The sequence below is a fragment of the Engystomops pustulosus genome, chromosome 3, assembly GCF_040894005.1.
Source record: "Engystomops pustulosus chromosome 3, aEngPut4.maternal, whole genome shotgun sequence".
NCBI lineage: Eukaryota > Metazoa > Chordata > Amphibia > Anura > Leptodactylidae > Engystomops > Engystomops pustulosus.
This window is the reverse complement of record NC_092413.1, coordinates 108079290-108104627: the sequence shown is the minus strand read 5'-3', so window position 1 is coordinate 108104627 and position 25338 is coordinate 108079290. Positions and strand designations below refer to the sequence as shown.

The 25338-nt window shown below is 38.2% G+C and overlaps 1 long non-coding RNA gene across 1 annotated transcript; it reads right to left on the bottom strand.

The window, feature by feature from the left end:
• Positions 1-489: 489 nt before the first annotated feature.
• LOC140120537 (uncharacterized) lies at positions 490-24771 on the bottom strand. Its single transcript, XR_011853853.1, has 6 exons — positions 24685-24771; positions 20618-20731; positions 16094-16191; positions 1184-1283; positions 735-851; positions 490-630 (listed from the first exon to the last, which is right to left on the bottom strand). It is a non-coding gene; the product is annotated as an uncharacterized lncRNA (long non-coding RNA).
• Between the last annotated feature and the right edge of the window lie 567 nt (positions 24772-25338).

The following is a 25338-nucleotide window of genomic DNA, read 5'->3' as shown; positions in this document are numbered from 1 at the left end:
ATATTAAGCTACAAATAAAAATTTGATTTTTGACGACTGCCATATTGAAAGTTATTTTAATAGTACAATGGTAGAATGTAAGACAATTTCTCCCTCATTAGATGGGCAGTCAGTGGTGGCTCAGTAATTATTAGGCATGGCTATTTACTGATTTAACCACCTTATGTCACAATGGATTAATAATCTCCAAATTCAGAGCACCAAGGGACACTTACCTTCCTTTAAGGCTTAAGACACTATTGCCATGTGATAGCCACTGTGAATTTGCTAGTTCCTAACCTCAAGAAATTTATAGTTACTATGCAGTAACTATCCACATGCTGTGTGAAAAATCTACAGTCATCCAAATCAACTTGAACTGTGGGTTTTAAATACACAGTATTTAAATGTATTTTGAACCCTGAATTAAACTTTTGGACCTCAGAGTAAAATCTGCAGCATTACTGCAATGAAATGCACAACCATAATAATATTCACCATGTTGTTTTATTTAGTTTTTTATGCTAGAGAAAGATTTCATACAGATACATCGTAGATCTTGGAGATGTGTAATGTTTCTTCTTAAAGGGGCTTTCCAGTTACTGTATCTCTGCTTGCTGTAATTCAACAGAAAGCTTACACGTTTACTTCCTGTGAATAAAAACCACTCCGTGGTCATGGGATGTCAAACTGGTGCTTGACATATTATAACATACAGCTCAGATTACTGTGCTATGATTGCAACAAGTCTTTACCTGTGTGACATCACACGACTATGGAGAAGGGACCATTTTATGGCATTGAAAGCATTTCGAAGCAAGTGGGTACCATGGTCACAGTATGCCAGTATAGTCACCAATTGGCTGCTGATCCTAAATACAGGGTATATATGAAAAATATGTAAAAAAAATTACAGGCTCTACATAAAAGACAACATTTTATAACAAACATGTGGCGCTTGGCTAAGCCACAACTTGGGTTCCTTCCCTTCTGCATAAATCAGAAGAAGACACAACCCGAAGCTGCCTACCAGATTCCTAAATAGTGGACCACCTGTAGAGGAGCGCTTAACTGACCCCCCACATAAAACATCAATAAGACTTCTGTGTACATATCCATTGAGAAATGACTCCATCACTAAGGTGGGCTATACATTACGTACACTACAGCCTTAACTGTAAACCAAGTCTGTAAAATGGCTCACCTTGTCAAGCTCTGATAACTCTGTAACAGAAGCTGTCTGTCTATTACACCTTTTGCAGATTATTTCACCACAAGGTTAATGATACATCTGACCTGGCAGTCTGAACATGTAAATAAAGGAAAGATAAGCTTTGTTAGCTGGGAAGCATTATTGACACTCAATATACTTAAAAGCAACATAAACATGTCAAAATCACAGCAAGTCTTGCATGAGAAGATGCTTATTGCTGTGGAATGAGTTTCCAATACCATTCATTACATGCTAAATCTTTTCTGTAAGATGGAAGAGCTGCTATAAAGCCACTGATTACTAAATAATAGTTTTTTGTTCTCTCCGGATGTTCACAAAGAATAACAGAAGAATAAAAAAGTTGCTGGTTTTAAATGATATAAAATAAATTCCACTATTTCTATTTATTATTAGCTTTAGATTATGTGGCTGTTTGTGGAGTTAGAGAGTGGCATGGGGGGATCTCCATAACTAAAAGTATTACTTATTGTACAAATAATTTAATATACTCTAGCGTACATTTATCAAAAACAGTGACTGCACTATAGTGTACAGGGGGTGCCAGATTCAGGATTTGTGGCAGCTGTTCATTAAGAATCTGGCACTTCCAACACTGCTCCGCTGGCGTGCACCAACTATTTTTAACACGGGGTGTGTAACATCTGTCTGACTGTGCACCACAGTCTGTGTTGCGTCGGGTATAGTTCATCCACGACACAAATGAGTCACTTGCAGAAATAATGCAATATACTGGGGCACATGTATAATAGTTTCAGCTGGGCAAATTGTCAAATTTTAGCGACTATTGCCGTTTCTGCGCCATTTTTGCGACTTTTAACTCTGTTCTTTTTCAAGTACGCCTTGTCTGCACCTTTGTGCAATTTGCCTTATGTATTTTTGTTTTCCAGATGTTCCTTGCCACTTTTGCCGTTTTTGCACCATTTTGTGCCATTTTTGGCGCAAATCTGTACCTGGTCCAGAGCAGGAGCAAAAGAAGTTTTTTTTCATGGATCTGATTTTTATATGAAATTGGAATTATTTCACATGCTTTAACGGTTTAACATTTTTCACAGCAACCTCTTTTGTCAAAATTCCAAAAAAAAAAATTTTAATGGTTACTTCTAAGGGCAAGGTCACACGTAGCAGTTTAATTGTGTTTTTAATGCATTTTGGAACTAATTACAACAGCTGAGGATAGATGATTTGCCTTATTTCATTACTGTTAACATTTGTGTTTACAAAACGCAATATAAACGCCACGCTAACTTTGTAAATTCCTCAGCTGTTGTAATTGGTTTAAAAATGCATTAAAATGCAACATGTTAAATCCGAAATTAACAGTAGTGTCCACTCCTGTATACAACCCCCTCAGGTGGCTTGTATCCATGTGGATTTGAGACATTTGCAACAAAAATTTTGCACCTGCCGGGATAGGAAAAGCTGAACGTGTATCACAAGTAAAAAGACAGGATCATACATAAGGCGCAAAAAAGAGCTGTCAAATGTCTCAAAAGTTCACCACAGAGAGACAAAACTATACACGTAGCCCAGTATGTTGTTGACTTCATGAACTGCTATTTGATAACTCTTTAGGCACATTACAAATTGCAAATTTCACATTTTAATAGAAGGGTTAAAACCAGACAGCTTTGGGTCTCTGTATGACCCAAGGCTGTCATGTTAACACATCGACGCGCCCCATAATGTCACGGGGAGCAACGATCAGAGCCAAGATGGTGGTGCATGGCTGCCAGCGATCACAGAGTTAACACCTGCAATCGGTGCTAGCAGCAATAATCCCACAACAGCAATAATTCCACCATACTACAAAGTCCTGACATTAAAATATTTTGCCAACAATGTTCTATTTTGTTTTCTGGAAAATTTAGGGAAAATTAAATATTTTATTCTACAATCTAATAGTACAAAAACAAATGAAAATATAAATATGAGAATGAGTATTGTATTAGTACTGCATAAGTACATTAACAACCTTTATAGTATCCAAAACATGAAAAGACTTACAGGTAGCCTCCATTAGTTTTTTAAAACATTGTAGGCACATTCCTTTTCTTATCTGTACAAATTGTACATGAATTAATAAGCAGTTTATAATGGCAGATTTGACTGTTTTGGCAGATGTGGAATCTCAGAGGCATATTTATGGATTACACTGTTAACTAGTCACTTGGACAGAGATTGACTGACAAATCAGCTCAGGCTTTGGTTTTAGTAATTAAACAGAGCTGAACAGCACCAGTCCAAGCACTATTAATGTGCTTATCTCAAGATTAGCTTCTCTGAAATCATGTTTTTCTGGTCAGGTTTCCCATTCTAAAAGCAAATTCTAGTGAGTGTATCTATCCTAAATAAATAAAAAAACCACAATACAAAAATATAACACACCTAAAATTATTTAAATATTTAAATATACAGGCGGTCCCCTACTTAAGAACACTTGACTTACATACGACCCCTAGTTACAAACGGACCTCTGGATTTTGGTAATTTATTGTACTTTAGTCCTAGGCTACAATAATCAGCTGTAACAGTTATCAAAGGCGTCTGTAATTAAGATTTATTGTTAATCCTGATTCTAATGACAACCCAACATTTTTAAAATCCAATTGTCACAGAGACCAAAAAAGTTCTGGCTGGGATTATATTGATAAAATATACCGTTCCGATTTACATACAAATTCAATTTAAGAACAAACCTACACACCCTACCTTGTATTTAACCCGGGGACTGCCTGTATATAAATTTAAAATATAAAATGTGTCAATGATGATTTATTTATGCCTTGTTGGTAGCTATTTAGAGGTTACTAAACTTTTACTATTCGAAATAATGTATGGCACAGTACAGGTTTTCTTGTTGATCATCTAACCATATACAGGCAGTATTTGGGTTACGTACAAAATAGGTTCTGTAGGTTTGTTCTTAAGTTGAATTTTATATTATTTGAATTGTAACCGCAGCCAAATTTTTTTGAGGCCTCTATTACAATTGAATTTTCAAAATGTTGGATTGTCATAAGAAGCAGAATTAACAATAAAGTTTAAAGGGGTATTCCAGGAATCAGCATAATTCATATACAAATGGGTACTCAAAATATAAGCTAATGTGTAATTAGTTTGTATTAAAAATATTGCTCCCCTTAGCAGAAAATGCTGATGACATAGACTGTAATGAAGAATTAAAATGCTACTGGCCCTTTAATCAGTCCGTTAATTTCCTCCGCGCGGTCCGTTGCAGAGCATACATAGGACAGAAGATGGCCGCTGGTCACATGTCCACATCACATGTCCTGCAGCTGCCTGGGCAGGTCATGTGATCACCACTAAGTTTGGCTGTAGTCAGTTGGTTGCAGTGCAGCCAGTATGGCCAGTGTTGTGGTGATGGCAGTTGCACATCATTACCATGGTAACAGAGCAAGAAAACCTATTACATCATCACTGGGAGCAGAGCATAAGAGGGAGGAGGAGTTACTGAGAACTAAAGGATCATGGAACTTGTAGTTTATAGTGGCGGCCATCTTAATGATAACTCCACCTACTTTAGAGAGGCCATAAATTTTGTAAATCAGAAAATCAAACTATTGAAGCTCCATTTTGTGACTAATGACATTGAGCATTGTTGTATTCATTTATTTATATCATTGTGGGTTTTTGTGTCAGATGTTCATATTCCCGGAATACCCCTTTAACTGTAGACACCTATAACTGTTATAGCTGTTTATTGTAGCCTGGTACAGTAAATTACCAATTACCAGAGTTCCGTTTGTAACTAGTGATCATCTGTAAGTCGGGTGTACTTAAGTAGGGGACTGCCTGTATAAAGATGCACTTCCTATAAAGTCATGCCTGGGTTTAGTCCTGCACCAAGCTTCGGAGGAGCCTGTTAGTGATGGTCCTGGACATGAAGACATCAATACAGGAAATAGGGCGTTCTGAGGAGAGGATTGCTTGACTTAAATGCTAAACTTACATCACAAAACTTACTGGAAGCTGTTTAGAAGGTTAATTTCTGATGACAGTCACCCTCTAAAGGGACTGTCTCACTAAATACACTTAATCACTTTAGTCTGCAGTGTTCACTCATGGACCACTCACTAGTTCACTCATGGACCACAGAATATGTGGATTGGAGATATGTGTGATTTCTGGAAAAACCCTTCTTAGCTAGCATATAAAATTTCTTTTAGCATATGTATGATAGTTGGGCAGCATTAATGTAGAACAATATAGTCGGCTAAATTCTTCCTATTATAAAGTGACATAATAATGTGCATGCATTTGTTTAAGCCCATTGTATTACCACTTCCATTGACTCTTCTAACAGATTTGTTACTTATATGTAGTTGTAGTGGTATAAATGTTTGTACTCATAAAAATGTATGGTGTTTCTGTATGGGTTTCTGAAAGTCACTATAACTAGACAGGTAGTTAAAGTGCAAATTGGTGTTATTTATTTGTTTTACTTTTCTAATGACAGTTAGAAAATCTTTACTAAAATACTTCCTGTGAACATTTCCTATCACGGAAATCTGTGACAAAATCCCTCTCCCACTGAACTCCATAGGAAGTCATCGGATCTTTTCTCTATGAGCAGCATTGTCCAATTGAGGCATAAATGAAACAACATCCTTGTATGCTACAATCTGGGAATACTTTGGGCTGTTATTATACTATTTGATAACCACAGCACATTGACATTTTCTATTGCTAATTTAACCAATTAGTAGAAAAAAAATTAAAAATTGTATTTGTATTTTGGAAATCCATTTTGGAAATCTAATGCATCCATAGGGAGCGAGGGGGGCTTTCTATAAAATAACCATGAGGGGGCTGTATATAAGATAACCCAGGAGGGGGCTGTATATAAAATAACCATGATGGAGCTGTTTGGAATGATAAACTAGGGCATATTTTAGGGAACAGGAGTCTGTTTTATTTTCTGAATTTTTAATACCGCAACGTGAGTTCACTGCAAAGGAGCCCACTGGGGCTCTGTCGCCTAGGGGCCTATTGAATCCTGGAGCCAACCCTGACTGGGGTATTCCTTTCTCAGCCTTGATTGATTTGCACCACACCTGTCAGTCTCCTGCAGTGCTTATCCTGTTCATTAATAGTTAACTTGCTGTTACTAGCAGACATTGCATTCACTCATATTACTCCCTTGCAGTTCTTTCTTGTCTGGTTTTCAGAGTTCTGATGTAATTACTTCCTAAGCCTGGGACATTATAAAAGAGGTAAGAATACCCTATGTTCTTTCAACATTTCAAGTATTATTATGTACTCTGTGTCCTTATATTTTGATTGTTAGCTTGTATTCAGACTACCCTCTTGCCTTGTGATTTTGTACTGCCTTTGTCATCTTTGTTCTGACCCAGCTCTAGAGACAATTTTCTGTTTCTACTTTGTCTTTGTCTCTGTGTTTTGCACTTTGGCTTAGGAAAGATAAACTGGTTATCAGCAAGGGTTGGCAAGGCAGCTGGGAAGGGGGTTTAGCCTGAAGGGCTCTCCCCTGATGAAGTCACTTTAGGTGACGGAACGCGTGGGGCATCACGACCCCCTGGCTGTTTCTGGTGTTGTCTGGTAAATTACCATGATTTTGTATATATATGGGTGATACACAGTGCCTTATTTCTTATGATTGTTATGTAGGACAAGTTTACTATACTGTTGTGTTACCATGCACCTTATATAGCTGATTCCCTTTGGGAGCTCTTATTGTACATTCATCAACACCAGATAAGATTTGTTGTAGCCAGGGTGGTTTTCTTGGGATGACTTGGATACTTTTCATCCCATTGAGTCCTGTTTTGTGTACTTGTTACACGTTTTAAGTGTTTTTAAATTGGTCAGTGTTTGTCAAAATCGCATATGTGTAAATAAAGTTTGATATTTTGTTTATAGTTTGGTTGTCTTGACACGCTTTCTTCTTGTATACAATTGCAAGGGTTCACTGTCTTGCTACCTATCATCAGTCTACACACTGGTTTGTAACCACTGAAAGCTAGCTATAATGCTTTCTATAGAATTTCAGTCAAATATTAAGAAATATTGACGGAATATTGGATCACATTTACTAAGAGTAGTGCAAGCTGCACTGAAAGTGTGTTTGCCTGTGTATAATGCAGGGTGTGGCACAAAATATGAAACTTAAGAAAAAAGAAAAGGAAAATATCCGCTCACTCACATTGATGTTTGCAGCATGTGGGGAATCACAGTCTCTTGCACAGCCCCTGGTGCAGGGAATTAGGCAGTCCTGTCGGCTGACCGAAGCATGTTGAAAGGTGAGGAAGTATGTCTTCTAAAATCATAGCATTTTATTTTTCATATTTAAAAACGTACAGCCATGACTTGTGTGACCACCGGTACACGATCTACGCGTTTCGGACTAAATTATTTAGTCCTTAGTCATGATCTGACTAATGACTAAGGACTGAATAATTTAGTCTGAAACACGTAGATCGTGTACCGGTGGTCACACAAGTCATTGCGAGTGCTGGAATACTTCCTTACCTTTCAAAATGCGGCACAAAATGTCGCATGTGCCACAATTTGTGTCACATGCGCCACATTTATGTTGCATGTGCCGGAAATGGGCTCAGACACTTTTTAGATACATGTGGAACAGTTTCCACTGAATAGAACAGGCAAAGTCTGACAGAAAACTGGTGCGGGGGCTTTAATACATGTCCCCATTGTGTAGAGTTTTGGGCATAGTAGAACTAGAACTGGTGCAGAAAAGAGAAACCTAGATTATCAGGGGAATGGGGGGGACTATAATACAATAATTGGTCACTAAACTTGAGGTTATTAAGAAAAAAGACAACGAAGAGGAGATCTTATTACAATGTACAAATACTTGAATTCTCAGTACAACAAAAAAGAAGTGTGCTACAATAGGCCTGAAATACAAACTATCTTTTACTAATTCATTAGAGTACACAAAACACAAACATTTAAAACCAGTACCCCTATAGCCCTGAGGAAGTCGCTTCCAGAGATGATACACGTTGGGAGCCTCCTACCCTGGCCAAGGTGGAGTGTTGGTGTAGTTCAATAACTTTTTTATGCCTTTGTTTGCTGCTCGTACCTAGATGCTGGGCCTTGCATATGGTAACCCTTGACTTGTCTTTTCTCTTCCATACAGGGAAAAACTTCTATCACAAGCACTTTACTCATACTTGCACATATGACACTTACTGTAGGGGAGCTGGCAGGCTGTTTTGTTGACATGTATATGTATATATATATATATATACATATTTTGAGATTGTGGTTGTGGAACTTTATTGATATGGGTACTTAAATGGGGTATTCTCATCTGGGCATTCACATTCAGTTTCATTAATCTGCCATATACATACATTTCTTCAATTAGATGTTATTAAAAAAAATGTTCCTGTGTGAAGATAATTTCTCATAAATGTAGTCATGTTGTCCCTTAGAAACAAGACCCTAGATACGGCCACTTCTGCTGGAGGGATTGCTCAAAGAAAGATACGTTTTTTGTATATGAAATGTCCAGGAGTCACTGCAAGTCCCACAGCCGTCCTGTGGTAATGATCGCTGAAGCCATGTGGTCAGGCAGGGCTCAATAGTGGCATGTCTGGCCACTGCTGCCAGAGTGTGAGGTGGTAGTAACCGAGGAAGCTATCTCGTTTCTAAGGGACGACATGGCTGCATTTATGTGAAATTATCTTCACACAGGAACATTTTTTTTAATAACATCCAATTATTAATAGTGGCATGTCTGGCCACTGCTGCCAGAGTGTGAGGTGGTCGTAACCGAGGAAGCTATCTCGTTTCTAAGGGACGACATGGCTGCATTTATGTGAAATTATCTTCACACAGGAACATTTATTTTAATAACATCGAATTGAAGAAATGTTTATATATGGCAGATTAATGAAACTGAATGTAAATGCCCAGATGAGAATACCCCTTTAACTTATGATTTGAGAACTACTTTTTTGTCCAACACCTTTGGCCAGGGGTGGTGGAGGGAGAATATAAGTATTGTATTTTCTCTCTCATGTGTTCTGTGTAGTACTGGTGTACTTTTGGCCAGGGTGGGAGTCTCCTAACACGTATCATCGCAGGAAGCGACTTCCTCTGGGGTATAGGGGTATTGATTGTAAATGTTTGTGTTTTGTGTACTCTCATGAATTAATAAAATATAGTTTGCATGTCAGGCCTATTGTAGCACACTTCTGGATCAATACAATATAGTTTAATAGGTTTGACTTGATGGACTATGATACTATGAAACGGATACAGAAGGTATATTGGAAAATTCTATACATTTTCATTATACGGACAATAATATGTATTTGCTGAAATGTGTAGCTTACATTTATTTCGAATGTACCTTAACTGTACCTGAAAAATGCATTAGTCAGGTTCCTAGACATTGTATTGATACCTTTGGTTAGGTACAGTTTTTGTGGTCTTGTTAAAGAAACCTGTCTTGTTAAAGAAACCTGTTAAAGAAACCTGTCCAGTAACGATTCTGTTTTATTATACAGATTGTAACAATCTGTATAATAAAACAGAATCGTTACTGGACCCGCACGGTAAACGCCGGAGAAAAAAACCTGCAAAAACGTTCCGAAAAAAGATCATTTTTAAATAAAAAATAAATACATTAAAATATAAGCCCCTAAAATGTCACTTGACATTTTAGGGGCTTATATTTTAATGTATTTATTTTTTATTTATTCTAATGTGTAGTGTTCAGTTTTTTTCACTTTTTTTTTACTTATACTTACTTGAACTTGAACCAGTGATGCTCTGATCGCTGGTTCAAGTTCAATACACTTCTCTACAATACTGTTTTATTGTAGAGCAGTGTAATCTGTCTGGCATGCTCGCGCAGGGAGCACATGCCAGTCCTCGGAGCTGCCCAGAAGTGGATCGGATCCCCCAGTAAGCGGCGCAGGGGATCCGATCCATAGCGCAAACACCCTTACACACCGCAGTCATACTTGACCGTGGCGTGTAAGGGGTTAACATTCGCGATCGGAGTCGGCTCCGATCGTGGGTGTTCGCGCAGGCTGTCAGCTGTGATAGACAGCTGACAGCCGCTGCTTCTGGTGCCGGCTCCGTTCGTGAGCCGGTGCCAGAAGCAGGACGTTATACTACGTCCCGGTGGGCTCAGCATGTAGCCCCGGGGACGTAGTATAACGTCGTGGTGCGCCTGGGGGTTAAAGTAGAATCTCAACTAGCATTGTACAAATAGATTGCCATTGATAGAAAAAAACACCTGCAGGCAGTCCCCGAGTTACATACAAGATAGGGTCCGGAGGTTTGTTCTTAAGTTGACTTTGTATGTAAGTCGAAACTGTATATTTTATAATTGTAGATCCAGACCAAAAAAATTTTGGCCCTAGTGACAATTGGAGTTTAAACATTTTTTGCTGTAATGGGACCAAGGATTATCAATAAAGCTTCATTACAGACACCTTACAGCTGATCATTGCAGTCTGGGACTATAGTAAAGCTATACAGTAGAGCTTCACCAGAGGTCACAGGGGTCTGTCTGTAACTATGGGTTGTCTGTAAGTCGGGTCTCCGCCAGGGAACCCGCCAGTATATCTCTCCCTAATGATATTCAACTGTAGCAACCTCTTACTAAAAGTACTGTATTTTTCTTTATGATATCAAACATTGGATGTTTTCAAATGTTTATTATGACCAAAAACGTACCCAATATCTGCATTTCCACTTATATAGAAAAGATTACATTAGCTGCATTAGATTTTGGTGATTGCATAACTAATATGGAGTCCTGTTAAAAACACAACAATTAGATCACATCTTACGTTTGCCAAAAGAAGAAGCAAGGAAGAAGGTGTGCATCTGTGGAGGATAGTTAGTAAGATGGCCCTACCCTTCTACATGGTCACTTTTCACTTACACCAGGTGTGTACACAAGGACATTTCTACAGATATGTAATGAATGTGGCCTATTATTTTCCTGTGTTTACAAAGTCATCTGTAATAAAAGACCTTCAATAAAAGACACTTTCATGTTTATGGCAGATGGAACCATTTTCGGCTTTTGATCTGTACAGCTACAGGGTCAACATTATAAAATATATTATTTAATTGCATCTACATAGGCCAGAGAAAAACATGACTGCACTGATTAAGCCTCCTGTTAGCTGATAGCAAAACGGTTGTCATGAGAACTGATAAGGAACATGAAGATAGAGAGCCAGTGCCACACACTGTTTACCCAGCCCAGCTTAAACAGTTCTGTGTTGCTGTTAGCTATTTTTATGTTGATCCATCTGCGTCATTGGCATTTTCTCTTCTAGACACAGAGCATTTTATTTGGGTGAGATTACATCTTCGATGAGGTTATTAGTTCTTATACAAAACAACACAATCATAATCTTTTTAATATATTTGGATATCATCTGCTTGAAATTTGAGTTTATTAAAAAATTACACCTATAAATTCATTAGTACAAGAAACAAAGCATAACATATCTTTCTAGTTTGTAAGTCCAGGGTCTGTAATCCTATCTGTAGGCACTGTGAAGTTAGGATGTTATAGAGGTAATATTGAGAATAAGGCTATGATTACACCACATTTTATGTATACGATGAGTGTATACCAACAAATGCTCAGTATATACATACTGAAAGCAGGATGGAACGGGTAACAACCCTGCTACAGAGCAATATGCATGATTAGGGAGGCCATTGAAGTCTGTAGGGGGTGGGTGCTACAGTACTGCATCCCGCCAGGCATCCACAGAGCATAAAAACCAGGAAATCTCCCTATGTATACGCCCGACATATACATAGACATATACTGGCAGACGGAGACATAGAGGGGCATTTATTATTTTTGCCTCAGGGTGGCGCTGGGACTGTGCTAAATTTTTCAGTGGGATGTAAGTTTGTGGTGCAAGGGATTAATGAACTGGTGCATGGACTAAAAGGTTAAGAACTCCCCAGATGCTTCTAGATGCTCTCTTTTTGCGCCATAAATTGCGTCAAAAAAACTTGTTGGAAAAATAGAACCACCAGAAAACTGGTGGATTCAGAAGCGGACTAAAATTTTTGTGCCCACAAATAAAACAGGCACAAGAGGTGCAGAGAGGGAAAAAACACTGCCAGTTTTCATTTGAAAGGCCATAATAAATGACCCCCATAGTTTCGGCCTCCATCTGCCCAGTATAGTTTGCATACTGTGAAGAAAGCAGGATGGACAAAATAGCAATCTACCTCTTTTCAACCTGCTGCTTCGTGCTGAGTGAGATGTACCCTTTGTAGATGCCATTGAAATCTATAAGGAGGGGGGGGGGGTGATGCTGCAGTATTGCACCCCCCAGACTTCTGCTAAACATATACTGTATATTACCCAGCAGGAGGGAGGACCCCAATGATGTGACAATGACATCACTGAGGAAACATCTTGAACATTGGCAGCAGTCAATCACTGCCTGCAGCCGATGTTCACTCCTTCAAGGGGGAGGAGGAGGCACCAGGCAATGTATCCTAGCACATGGACAAAACAAAGTGTTAACCCAGCCTAAAAGAGGTGAGTTCAAATCTCCTATTACAATTGGGTAATGTTAACTATACCAATGAGTGAAAAGCATTCTCAATAGTCAGTTATACCTGACTATTGGGCTCCCTTTCTATTCCTTTAACATGTACCTTTAACATGTACCCTCATATTGCAGCAAATACCCACTGGTAACCTCTTGACTGCAGGAAAAAGCCAGGGTGAGGGAGCAACATCCAGTTGCCATGCCTGCCTTTATAAGACTCCAGGATCTCTCATTGCTTAAGATCTTTTACAGGGTGTCAGTGGCACACTTTTACGGATCTGTAGCACATTTTTCATACAGTAGTATTGCAACATATGGTCGAAGCAATCAGAATCCCTAGGGTCTAAGTACCCTGGTGGGTCTAAAAAATATAAAGGAAAAATATTTACTTTATTTTTGGAGTTAAATGAATAAAAATAAATAAACGTTCAAATCACCCCCTCCCCCCTTCCTATAGAACTGATAAAAAATAAACAAACAAATAAAATCATAAACATGTCACATCCCAATCTATCAAAATATAAAAACGCTCATTCCTAGCGTTTAACACCATAATTGAAAATAGCATCCAAATGTCAGAAACACCACTTTTTCACAAATTTAATAAAAAGTGATCAAAAATCAGCTCCGTAAACTGAAGTATGAAAAAGTTATTATCATCAGGAAAAAAGGATGGAAAAATAAATACATCTATTTTTTTACATACAGAAGGTTTGAATGGTTAAGATGTATTAAAACGCAATAAAACCACATTGAAAGTCCTTAATAACGGAGCCCACAAGAAAATGCCACAAATGCATTTTTTCACCAATTTCAACCCATTTGGATTTTTTTCCAGATTCCCAGCACTGAATTATGTAATAAATACTGTCACTAAGAAGGACATATTGTTACACAGAAAACAAATCATCACACAGCTATGTGCACGGAAAAAATTAAAAAAAAAGGTTATAGATTTTTGAAAAAGTGAAAAATGTAAACACGAAAATAAAAACCAAGTTGTTAGGGGGTTAAATAAATACTAAGCATGTACACTTATAAACTAAGCAGTCATTTCCTTAAATTTCCTGGTTCTGGAGACTGCTGGCCACCTTCCCAGGAAAAGTCCTTGGGGCAAAAGTTATTTTGGCTTATCATAAATATGCACCACCAGTCCTGCTACAATATGCCATGTACCACAGGAGATCTGGCATGGATACCTACTTCCTTCAATAATTATTGTCCATGGGCTGAACATATTAAGTAGCTACCTATTCAGTACAACAGATATAATATCCCTTACGAATTCTAAAAGCCTCCATATTATATGAGTAAAATGAATTCGGGCAGATTTATCAAGCTGTCTAAAAGTCAGAATATTCTTAGTTGCCCGTGGCAACCAATTACTGCTCAGTTTTTATTTTACCAGTTCTCTTGAATATTTTAAAGGGAAGCTGTGATTGGTTACCATGGGCAACTAAGAATATTCTGACTTTTAGACAGCTTGATAAATCTGCCCCATTATGCTCTTTTATTAAGGGGCTATTAAGTCTTCCAGTTGCTACTCAATATTAAAAAGATTTTACAGAGTAGCAAAAGTTTTGGAAACTCTGGTTTATATAGTAAAATATAACAGTGTCTATTTATTAATCATTTATAACCATTTGAGGTGTTTTAGTAGCATTTTGAGGAGAAATGATTTTGAATCTATAAAAGTGAGACATTTTTGATAGGTCTTTTTTTTCCAGAACCTATGTACAAAATAGCATTCGATGAAAACTGTCACAAAAATGCTTGTAAATATATAAAATATTAAACAATATGATCTGTATTAATCTGAAGAAGCACTCGGTTCAAACGTGAAACACAGTTTTATGGAATACAATATTATCTTTGGCTTCCTGACTCCCATCTTGGGCAGAGACGTTGAAAGTGCTCTTCATTTTCTAAAAGTTTAAGTGTGGAGCAGCCAGCCATTTTGACAGCTGCAAGGAAAGTAACCTGCAGCAGCTCCAGCATTGCTTTATTACGCCTTCTTAAAAGTCTATGCACTTAGCATAACTGAAGCTTAAGGTGAGAAAACATCTTCACTACTGCATTGTCTGTGTTTCTATCCATCTATCTAGTAAACAGGGGTGTTTGAACTATGAGAGATATTCACTTCTGCTTTTTAAGCTGACTTACCTAATACTAAATATATTTTAAAAAGTACAGTTGCAAGAAACTGTAAGTAATTCAATTCCCTGAATTTCTGAATTAATAACTAAAAATGCAGTCTGGTTGTTATCAAAGTCCCGTAAAGTCTTTTATTGACACATTGAACAAAATATCCACTGCGCAAGTAGAAAAAGTAAGTGGACCTCTTTGTTAATGACTTCCCCAGCTAATTGCCAAAAGTTGCTTATTTAGGGGATGAATTTGGGAGTATTAATTACACAGGTGCTTTGATCCTGTCAGGACTGGGAGTCTGTGGACCCACTAGACCACCGCGGGAGATGGTACAAGCCGACCTGGAACCGGAATCTAAGTGGCCCCCTGTCTTCACCAGAGCCCGCCGCAAAGCGGGATGGGCTTGCTGCGGTGGGATACCACCAGGTCGTTCCACAGGTGCGACTTGCCCCTGGTGGCTGCCAAGGTAGTAATGCAGGCGGGGTACCCGGGGTGACAGCAGGAGAATAGCACATGAAGGCACACTAGGACTCACATCAGGATTCGCAGGAGCTGGCACACAGGAAGGCAGGGCAGAAACGGACTGGCACACAGGAACGCAGGAACGCAGGAACACAGGAACGGACTGGTACACAGGAACACAGGAACGGACTGGCACACAAGAACGCAGGAACACAGGAACAGACTGGCACACAGGAACGGACTGGCACACAGGAATGTACTGGCACACAGGAAAGCAGGAACACAGGGATGGACTGGCACACAGGAACGCAGGAATCACAGGAACGCAGGAATCACAGGAGAACTTTATCTTCAGGGGAAGTTTGAAGATCCGGCAAGGGTAACAGGAAGAGGCAGGAATTCAAATCAGGCCAGCGGCAATTATCGGTGTGCTGGCCCTTTAAATCTTAGCAAGCCGGCGCGCCCTAGACGGGTACGCGCGCGGAGCCGCGGGAGCAGTGGAGATTGCCTCTGGAGCCAGGGGCGGTAAGCGGTGCAGGGCTCCAGGGGTACATGTAGAGACATGAATGCGCCCGCGATCCGAGACAGGGATCGTGGAAGCACCCATGACAGATCCCTAAATAAAAGGATAGAAAGACTGGTTACAGGCAAATCAATTCTTACAAAGATGGAATGGTTATTGAGGACCAAGGTGAACAATATTTACCAGATCTCAAAAAAGACGTGAATGCAATTCATCCTTGTTTAGAGAAATCATCTACATTGAATCCTGTTAAGATTAGTCCAAGAACAGGACAGGCAAACCTGAGAAAGAAGAGAAAAAAAATCTGAGAAGCCAAAAAAAGACCTCAGTAAGACTCTCCAAACTTGAAAAGCCGTTAACAATAATTCATGGAACAGGACATCAAGAAAAATACAATGGGTTAAAAAATGTATTTGGACCACTGTACAAGACATTGGTTTTACCCGACTTGAAATATTCCATTCAATTCTGGACACCAGTCCATAAAAAAGATTCTCTGAGGTGTAGAGGGAACAATGAAAGACAGAAAGTTTAAAATTATTATTTATAATTTTTAAAATATACAATATTTATTTAGTCTTGAAAAGATATGACTAAGGGAACATGTTTCAAAAGACATGGATCAAAAGACAAGGGGGCCCTGTCTCTCTCTGGAGAAAACAAGGTTTGACTATTAAAAAAAATTAGCAGGTGGGAGGGCTTTAAAAAAAAAAAAGCTTTATTCACCTCCTCCGTTGCTCATGGTGTCCCATGCCACGGTCCACGGTCCGCTCTGACTACTTCTGCTGGCCTGACATGTCCACCCATCTCAGCACTGTATCAAGCATAGAAATGGGTGGGCATGTCAGGTACATGGAAGGTGCCCGGAGCAGAGGTGCCATGCCTCTGTAAACAAACATGGGCACAGCTGTGACAGACTGCAGAGCAGGACACTGGGAGCTCTGGAGGAGGTGAGTAAAACTTTATTTTTTAAAGAACTCCTCCCCAGCCCACCTGCTTATTTTTTCTAATATTCGGACAACCCCTTTAATTTATTGAGGCAACAAGGCTTCTTTACTGTAAGAACTGTGAATCTGTGGAATAGCCTGCTTCAGAACTGGTCATTATAGGGACAACAGAGAGCTTCAAAAAGGGGCTAGATAATAATTCCTTTTTAATAATAATTCCTTAGTGTATATATTTTATTATTTATTATTATTTTTTTATTATTTATTTATATAGTGCACACAGGTTACGCAGTGCTACACAGAGCATGCCCAATTGGTTCTTGTCCCCAATGGGGCTCACAATCTAATCAACCTACCCGTATATTTTGGAGTGTAGGAGGAAACCAGAGGACTCTGAGGTAACCCATGCAAACACAGAGAGAACATACAAACTCTTTGCATATGCCTTTTCACATCAAAATAACATTGGTGTTATGTTATGTTATATTATAGAATAGTTTCCCTTACATCCCTTCCTTGGTTAAACTTCAAGGACATATGTTTTTTTTTTGACTGTATAAATTATGTCCACTATCTAAAACCTCAGAGGTTTACTAGAGGACATTAGTGAACAAATACTATTATGAACAACAAGGAAAACTCCAGACAGGTCTGGGATAAAGCTGTTGGAAAGACACAACTGCTTGCCTAGCCAGACATGGCTTGGAATGCCACTAATGAGAGATGCAGAAAAGAGGCCCTGGGTCACTCTGGAGGGGCAGCAGACATCCACAGGTCAGGTGGAAGAATCCGTGCAATCCAAAATCTGTCCATGTGTAGTTTGCAAAAATCTATGTAGAAGACACAGCAAACATAGAAGATATAGAAGAAGGTGCTTTGGTCAAATGACACCATGAATTCCAAATGCTACGTGTGGAGAAAAGTCAACAATGCACAGTGCCTTCAACATACCATCCCCACCATGAAGTGTTGTGGTAGCATTATGTTATGAGGATGCTTCGTTTTAGCAGCTACTCAAAGCTGGTGAGAGTTGATGGGAAAATGGATGGAGCTAAAGACAGTGCAAACCCGTTACATATTGTAAAAGACTTGAGGCTGGGCTTCACCTTTTAGCAGGGCAATATCCCTAAACATAAAGTTACAACTACAGTCAAAGCATGTCTATGTATAATTTGGCCCAGACAAAATTTGTAAAAGCATGTATCATATTTTTTTACACTGCACAAATACTTAATGTTAATTCACATACAATAAATTTAAGATTGTTGTTGTAACATTACAATGAGGAAAAGTTCTAGGAATAGAAAAACTTGCAGCCCACAGTAGATTTTGCTTTTGTAGAAAAATAAGCAGAACCTCGGTGCTTGTTAGGTTTGACAACTAGATATTCGCTCTAGAAATTTTTGAGAAAATATCCTCAGGATATTTTTGTCTAATTAGCATTAGACAAAAGGGAACTTTTTAAGAAAGTGTAGGGAAAAGAACACCAAAATCCAATCACAACTGTAAATTAGTATTGGGTGATATTTATGGTTTTGAGATGTTTTCCCTTATTGTACCAAAACAAAGTACAATAACATAGGAAAACGTTCATACTGAAGATGTTTTTGTGAATAGTTAATACCCCAAAGCACAAAGTTTCTCCACAACATATGAAAATATTTTATGCAGCTACAAGTAATTTGTGGCAGATGTGATTGATGTTGTTATTAAATCCGAGAATTCACTGAACTTTTCTATTATTGCTCATAATTGTGACATCAGGCAGACCACATTTTATTAGTAATGAAGAATGAAATTAACTGGTTGACGCCATAGGACGATATAGATCTATATCTTCCTCCTGATTATGCTACCACTGTCAGGTCTAATGAAGACCTCCGTGTCTACTCTTTACCAGCAGTACCCTACTTAAGAACACAACCGACTTACAGACCCAAGAGTAGGTCTCATAGGCAAACTGTTGGAAAAATAGCAACAGGTACAATATGTACAATGTATAATGTATTGCATAGGGGGTCAAGGTATCCCTAGTGTAAGTGGGATAGTAGGACAGTAAAAAAAAGAGTTAAGTAAAGTTTTTTTATAAAAAAATAAAAAATTAAAAAACCTACAAAAGTCAACCATTTCCCTATATATAATTATATTTTGTGCTACAAAATAAAATAAACCCTTCCTTCCCCACATAATTGATAAGCGATCAAAAGGTCAGATGTACCCTACAATAGAACTAATCTAACCATTAACTTTTCATGCAATAAACAAGCCCTAAAAATTGTCCTTTGATTGAGGAATCAAGATACATAGGCTAATGTGTTTTTTTTAAGTGTTTTATTTGCTAAAGTAGTAAAACATAAGAAAACCTGTACATGGTGTCTCCTTAATTGTACTTACTACACAGGAAACAGTTAATAAATTTGAATAATTATGATATTTTTACCATAAATATTAACCCATTGAAAAATACAGATCTTACCTCAAAAAACAAGCCTTCATATGTCCATGTCGGATAAAAAAGATCAGTATATACTAAAGTATAAGCCAAGTTTTTCCAGCACAAAAATTGTGCTGAAAAACCCTAACTCGGCTTATACTCTGGTCTATAAAAAAATAACACTGTACTCACTTTTCCGACACCCCCTGCAGGTACTCTTCTTGCTTCGAGTGCTCCAGCTCCGTCTTTCTGTCCTCCTGGTCCTCTTAGGGTTTCTATTGGCTCCTCTTCGGGATCCTCTGGCTCCTATACGGGTCCCCTCGTGATGCCGGCAGTGCACAAGCAATGATGTCGGCAAGCGGCTAACGTCATCATGTGTGCCGGCCGTGCACAGGAACCCACACAGGTGCCAGAGGAACCTGATGAAGACCCAGAGGACACGGAGAAGGAGTACCCAAAGCAAAAGGTGAGTACAGTGTTAATTATTTTTTTTAGAAGCTTGGCATACTCGGGGTCCGTGTCCTGAATGTCCTAAAGGCCATTTTAGGCCATGTCCATAAGGTGCCAAGGTCATTTCAAAGATTTATTAACAATTTGGCTACCATCATACAGATGTAGCACTGCTTAACATTAATTAAAGAGGACCTTTCACCACCTTACACATGTGTAGATGAACATAATATAATGTAGGGGCTGCTTCATAGATTCAGGGGCACTTTGTATTTTCTTTCTAGACCCCTGAGCAGATTATCATAACACATGCTCTGTTTCAGCACCTCCTCTCTGACAGAGGGTTATAGATGTCAGATACTGGGACTGATATCTCAGCAACTGTGAGGGCTAAAAAGAAAATGCAAAGAAAATCTGCAAAGCAGTCACTACATCGAGACATGTTCATCTCCAAATTTGTGAGGTACTCTTTAAGAAGGTGGTGTTTTAATCAGTCAAAACATTATAGGGGTGGTTCCCTGTATTACCTACCACCACAGACTGACTTGCCACTTTTGGTAAACCAGTTAAGCTAATCATGTTAACCAGTATTACATCTCAATGTTATCCTATGGCCCCATTAACTATCTTAATATTAGTAATTGTTATCAGCTCAGTTGTGGTTTGCCCTCAGTTAAAAGAAATCTGTCATAAATTTTTGCTGGTACCACCCCTCGGAGCCCTTTTGGCTCCTTAGCATATTTTTTAGAAATTGTTGATTTTATAAGAAGATTACCAAAGTCACAATGCCTGGATCTATTAGTATTTGCCCATGGTTTATCATGATGGATTTCTCTTAAGCATAATGATAGAGAGTATTATTATCCATATACTTACAACAATATTGTTTTTTTGAATAGTTTCCATCATTAATATATGATATTATTATGAAGAATGTCTTAGGAACCATTTGTCTTTTCAATCATTGTTTCCTTTTCATTCTAGATGAAACTGTAGAAAATAGATGAATAATTAAATGGTTACTAATATCATCTCTCACATACTGAATATTTACAAAAAACATTCCCTAGGAAGATAAAAGCCTTCTTAACCACTGGCCTGGTGCATAGAAAACGTGTGGATTTCTCTCCCAAGGAAATCTTTGTAGAATTTCTAGAACTTGGATATTTTTTGAGAAAATGTTTTTTTTACTTATTAGATTTGGCCGGTGTCCACTGTGTAACAATGGATTATACTGTTACTCACATGTTTAGAGAAGAAACAGTAAATGCTTGCTATCTTATTTTTTCAATAAATGAGAAACAATGTTTTATTTTTCATAAAGAGAAGATTAAAGTTTCAAGGAGAATACCCATTTGACCTTCACAACTAAGCTCTGAAAACTTCAGCAGATCTGATACATTGTATGGTTAGAATTTACAGTCCCAGGAAATGCAGAAAATAGTATTCTGTAGTTGAATTGTGAGATAGTTTAGGTTTAACTGGTTGAGGACATAGAATGAAATACATAGTATAAATTAGCGGCCTGTTGCCCAGCAGTTTAACCCCCTAACTTCTGCAATCAAGCATGATCGGAAGGGAATAGACAGGGGAAACAGGGGTAATAAATTTAAACCATCATGCTATTTTTACCATAAAAATGAACCAATTGGAAAATACAAATCCTACAGCAAAAAACATGCCCTAATGTGCTCATGTCGGATAAAAATTGAAAAAACTCTTTTGGAATTTGAGCAGGGAAAAACAAAAAAAATTGCTGCGTCCTTGAGGCCATTTTAGGCCATGCCCTTAAGGTGTTAGATGCTCTTATTTCTGTTTATAGTCGAATTTACTGCCATGTTTACTGTATAAATTCATAAAGTAAGGGAAATCAAGTTATCTGTAATGGAAAGGACAGTACAATTCAAGAAATGAATAAAAATGATTGTGCTTTCCCATTGGTGGGAGCACAGGTAAATGTTAAGGGATTTTTCTTTTTTTTGTATGCAGACCACAAATTAAGGCAACACATACATTGCATCTGTGAGGTCTGGGACATGTGCTGGTCTCATTGATCCTGAGTGAGGCCAGGTTTCTCACTACCTTCTTTTAACCCATGATGTCATAATGGTGGAATATTTTAGGTGTAGTTTCATTTCTAATTTAAATAGTATATCTTTTATAATTTTAGTATTACAGCAACCAGCAGAGAAAGTAATTTAACAAGTTTAGAAGTAGTAGGAAAAGTGCTAGGTAAGAGGAGAAGGAGGTAATTTTCTCCAATAAGATGCATTATACATGTTGTTATATTTAATACTATTGCCAAAAAGCTCAAAGATCCTGTAAATATGTTTGCTGCCCAGCATAAACTGCATTAGTGACTTTAAAAGTGACTCAATGAAGTTGTGGCCAAAAGCAATGGTAGTCACCACAGAGTGATGTTTCTGTTTCACATGCATCCTAAGTCATGACTGTTTAAAGGGGACATGTGTTAAGCTTCTGTAATTGTGGTTGTTGTCTTCTAATCTGAAGAACTAAAGTAGACGAAGTAAGAACATATGGAAGAGGTATGTAGACTTTTAGCTGATATATATATTTTCTGCCACGGGGTTCACCACCGTGAATAATCGTTTTTATATTATGATAGATCAGGCATTTTGGGACATGGCACCACATGTTAAGGGTTTCATTTATTTATTTTTATATCAGTTATAAGAGAAGTGAGATGATTTGAACTTTTAAGTCATTATTTAAAAAAATATTTTTTTCTAAAGATTTTTGTTTTACTGTATATTTAGACCCTAGAAGGTCTGATTGATCCTAACATATACTGCAATACTACTGTCACACTATTATAGATTTTGCTGAATGACAAGCCTGAGAGTCTTAACTATACTCCTGGTTGTCACAGCAACGGGATTGTCACCCGATGAGTCGCGGGGATGGGGGCAATCCAGACCTAGATGGCCACGCCCATGTGCCTCAACATTTAAATGCTCTTGATCACCTTTGCTGGGTCATTTAAATGGTTAACATTCAGCAAACACTCAGGGTGTATGAAGGGGTCTTAAATAAATGTGGAGGTGCTGGGCCGTCTCATGAATGAATGAGGGAGTGCTGGCACTGTATAAAACTCACTTTGTTTTTGAATGTAGAATCTTTATTGCCACTATATATTTATGTGTGGTACATTCACTGCTCATAAATAATTGTCTGGTTCCTTCACTGCTTATTTACATTTGCTGTGATATATTGATGTGATATTCATTGCTGGTACATATTTATGTCTGCTATATATTCGTGGCACGTTCACGAGGTAGCATGAAACAACTCATTGACAATCCCTCCCTATGACAAAAGGCAAGGCATGTAGACAAGGACAAAAACAATACAAACAGATAGGAATGGTCATCACAGAGGGAACAACAAGTACAAAATCACAAATAAGAAAGGGAAGTCTGAACAAGAGCTGAAATCAGTACAGGCAGTCCCGGGTTACATACAAGATAGGGTCCGAAGGTTTGTTCTTAAGTTGAATTTGTATGTAAGTTGAAACTGTATATTTTATAATTGTAGATCCAGGAAAAAAAAATTTGGCCCCAGTGACAATTGGAGTTTAAACATTTTTTGCTGTAATGAGACCAAGGATTATCAATAAAGCTTCATTACAGACACCTTACAGCTGATTATTGCAATCTAGGACCATAGTAAAGCATTCAGAAAGCTTCACCAGAGGTCAGAGGGGTCCATCTGTAACTATGGGTTGTCTGTAAGTTGGGTGTCCTTAAGTAGGGGACCGCCTGTATACGCAATGAACAAAGTCCCTAACAAGCTATGAATTAACAAAAAAAAAACATAAACAACAGTGAATGAAGGTTGGCATGACTGATATGTGATCTCAGAGGCTGGTCAGAGATCCACACAACACAGGGGAAGTGATTAGTGTGCAAAGCTGTCAATCACAGCGGGTTAAGTAACTGTAAACCAGAGCTAATGCTGTAGGAAAGAGATGGGTGTGGGACTAAAGCAATACCAAAACAACATAGCCAGTTAAATCCATGTTTACACATCAGTGGCATCAAAAGACACAAAGATACAATCAGCGCCTCCTCAGCTGCATACGAAAAACTGAGGATAATGCCGAGACAGGTGTCACAGCTGGCATGTATTCACAGGCTGAATTCTGAATGATTCAACAGCATTTGTCTGCTTAATCTTAATATGGGGGATATTTATGTGGGTATTTATGTGGGGTCCTGCCAATTTATTTTTCACCTCTAGCAGTTGGAAAGTTTAGAGCTGGACCTTTTTATGGATCTTAGCATGTATCAATATAGGAACTCTATGTTTGCTACCAAAAAAAAATGATTAAATTGTTGTTGAGCAAAGCAATGGAACTTTTTCCAAAGAAACCTTTTGTTCCCATCCTAATTTTTCCATGAGCTATATGTTAACAGTAGGTTAAAGTGTTGTACGCATGTTAAAAAAAGTTATCTTGTAGGAAAACTGCCATTAGGAATAAGCAGTGTAATCTGCAGGCAGCATGATATAGTGCAGGAGGAGCTGAGCAGACTGAATTCGAGTTTTGAGAGGTCAAAAATTGTATCGCTGTTTACACAGTCATTGAGAAAACGATTACAATCACTAATAGGGCCACCTTCAACTACTCAGAAAACAAACAGCACAGACATATATAGATAAAAGAAATGTCATTCTGAACGCTTCCCACAAATCTACATAAGAATCTGCTCAGCTTATCTTGCTCTATAACATGCTGCCTGCAGATCATGGTGACCAGTGATATGCCATGACTTTTAGATCATTAAAGGGGTATTCCGGGAATATGAACGTCTGATACAAAAACCCATGATGATATAAATAAATGAATATAACAAAACTCAGTGTCATCTGTCACAAAATGGTGCTTAAATAGTTTGATGTTATGATTCATAAAATTGTATTACCTCTCTATGCAGAGTTTTCACCAAGATGGCTGCCACTGGAAACTACAAGTCCCAAGATCCTTTAGTTCTCATTAACTCCTCCTACCTTATGCTCTGCTCCCGGTGATGGTATAACAGACTTTCTTGTTCTGTTACCATAGTAATGATGTGTAACTGCCATCACCACAACACTGACCATACTGGATGCACTGCAACCAACCAACTACAGCCAAACCTAGTGGTGATCATGTTAAGGTAAACCTGCTGATAGATCAAATCTTGTCATTTCTACTTGTTCTATTTTCCTAAAATCATTGTAACAGAGACTTCATTATAAGATGGCGCCGACATCGTGATCATAATGAAAACAATTAAGGCTAAAGAATGTCAACAAGACTTCAATCCTGACGTCAATAAGCAACAGCAAGGAAGTTCTCCAATCAAGAGACCACATGAGCTGGGAATTCTCCGCCCCTTCTGCTTCTTCCATAATCTCTATATAGTTTTGTGAAGCCAAATAAAGTTCTAGCAGTGCAGATGTGCCATGGCCATGATCGCATGAGTGAGATTTAAATCAGCAAATGTGTCTGAATTAATTTCTTATGATGTGCACGCATGCTTATTGATTAGAAACACACAGCCAACGCACACTAAAAGAGGATGTCTTGAATCCTA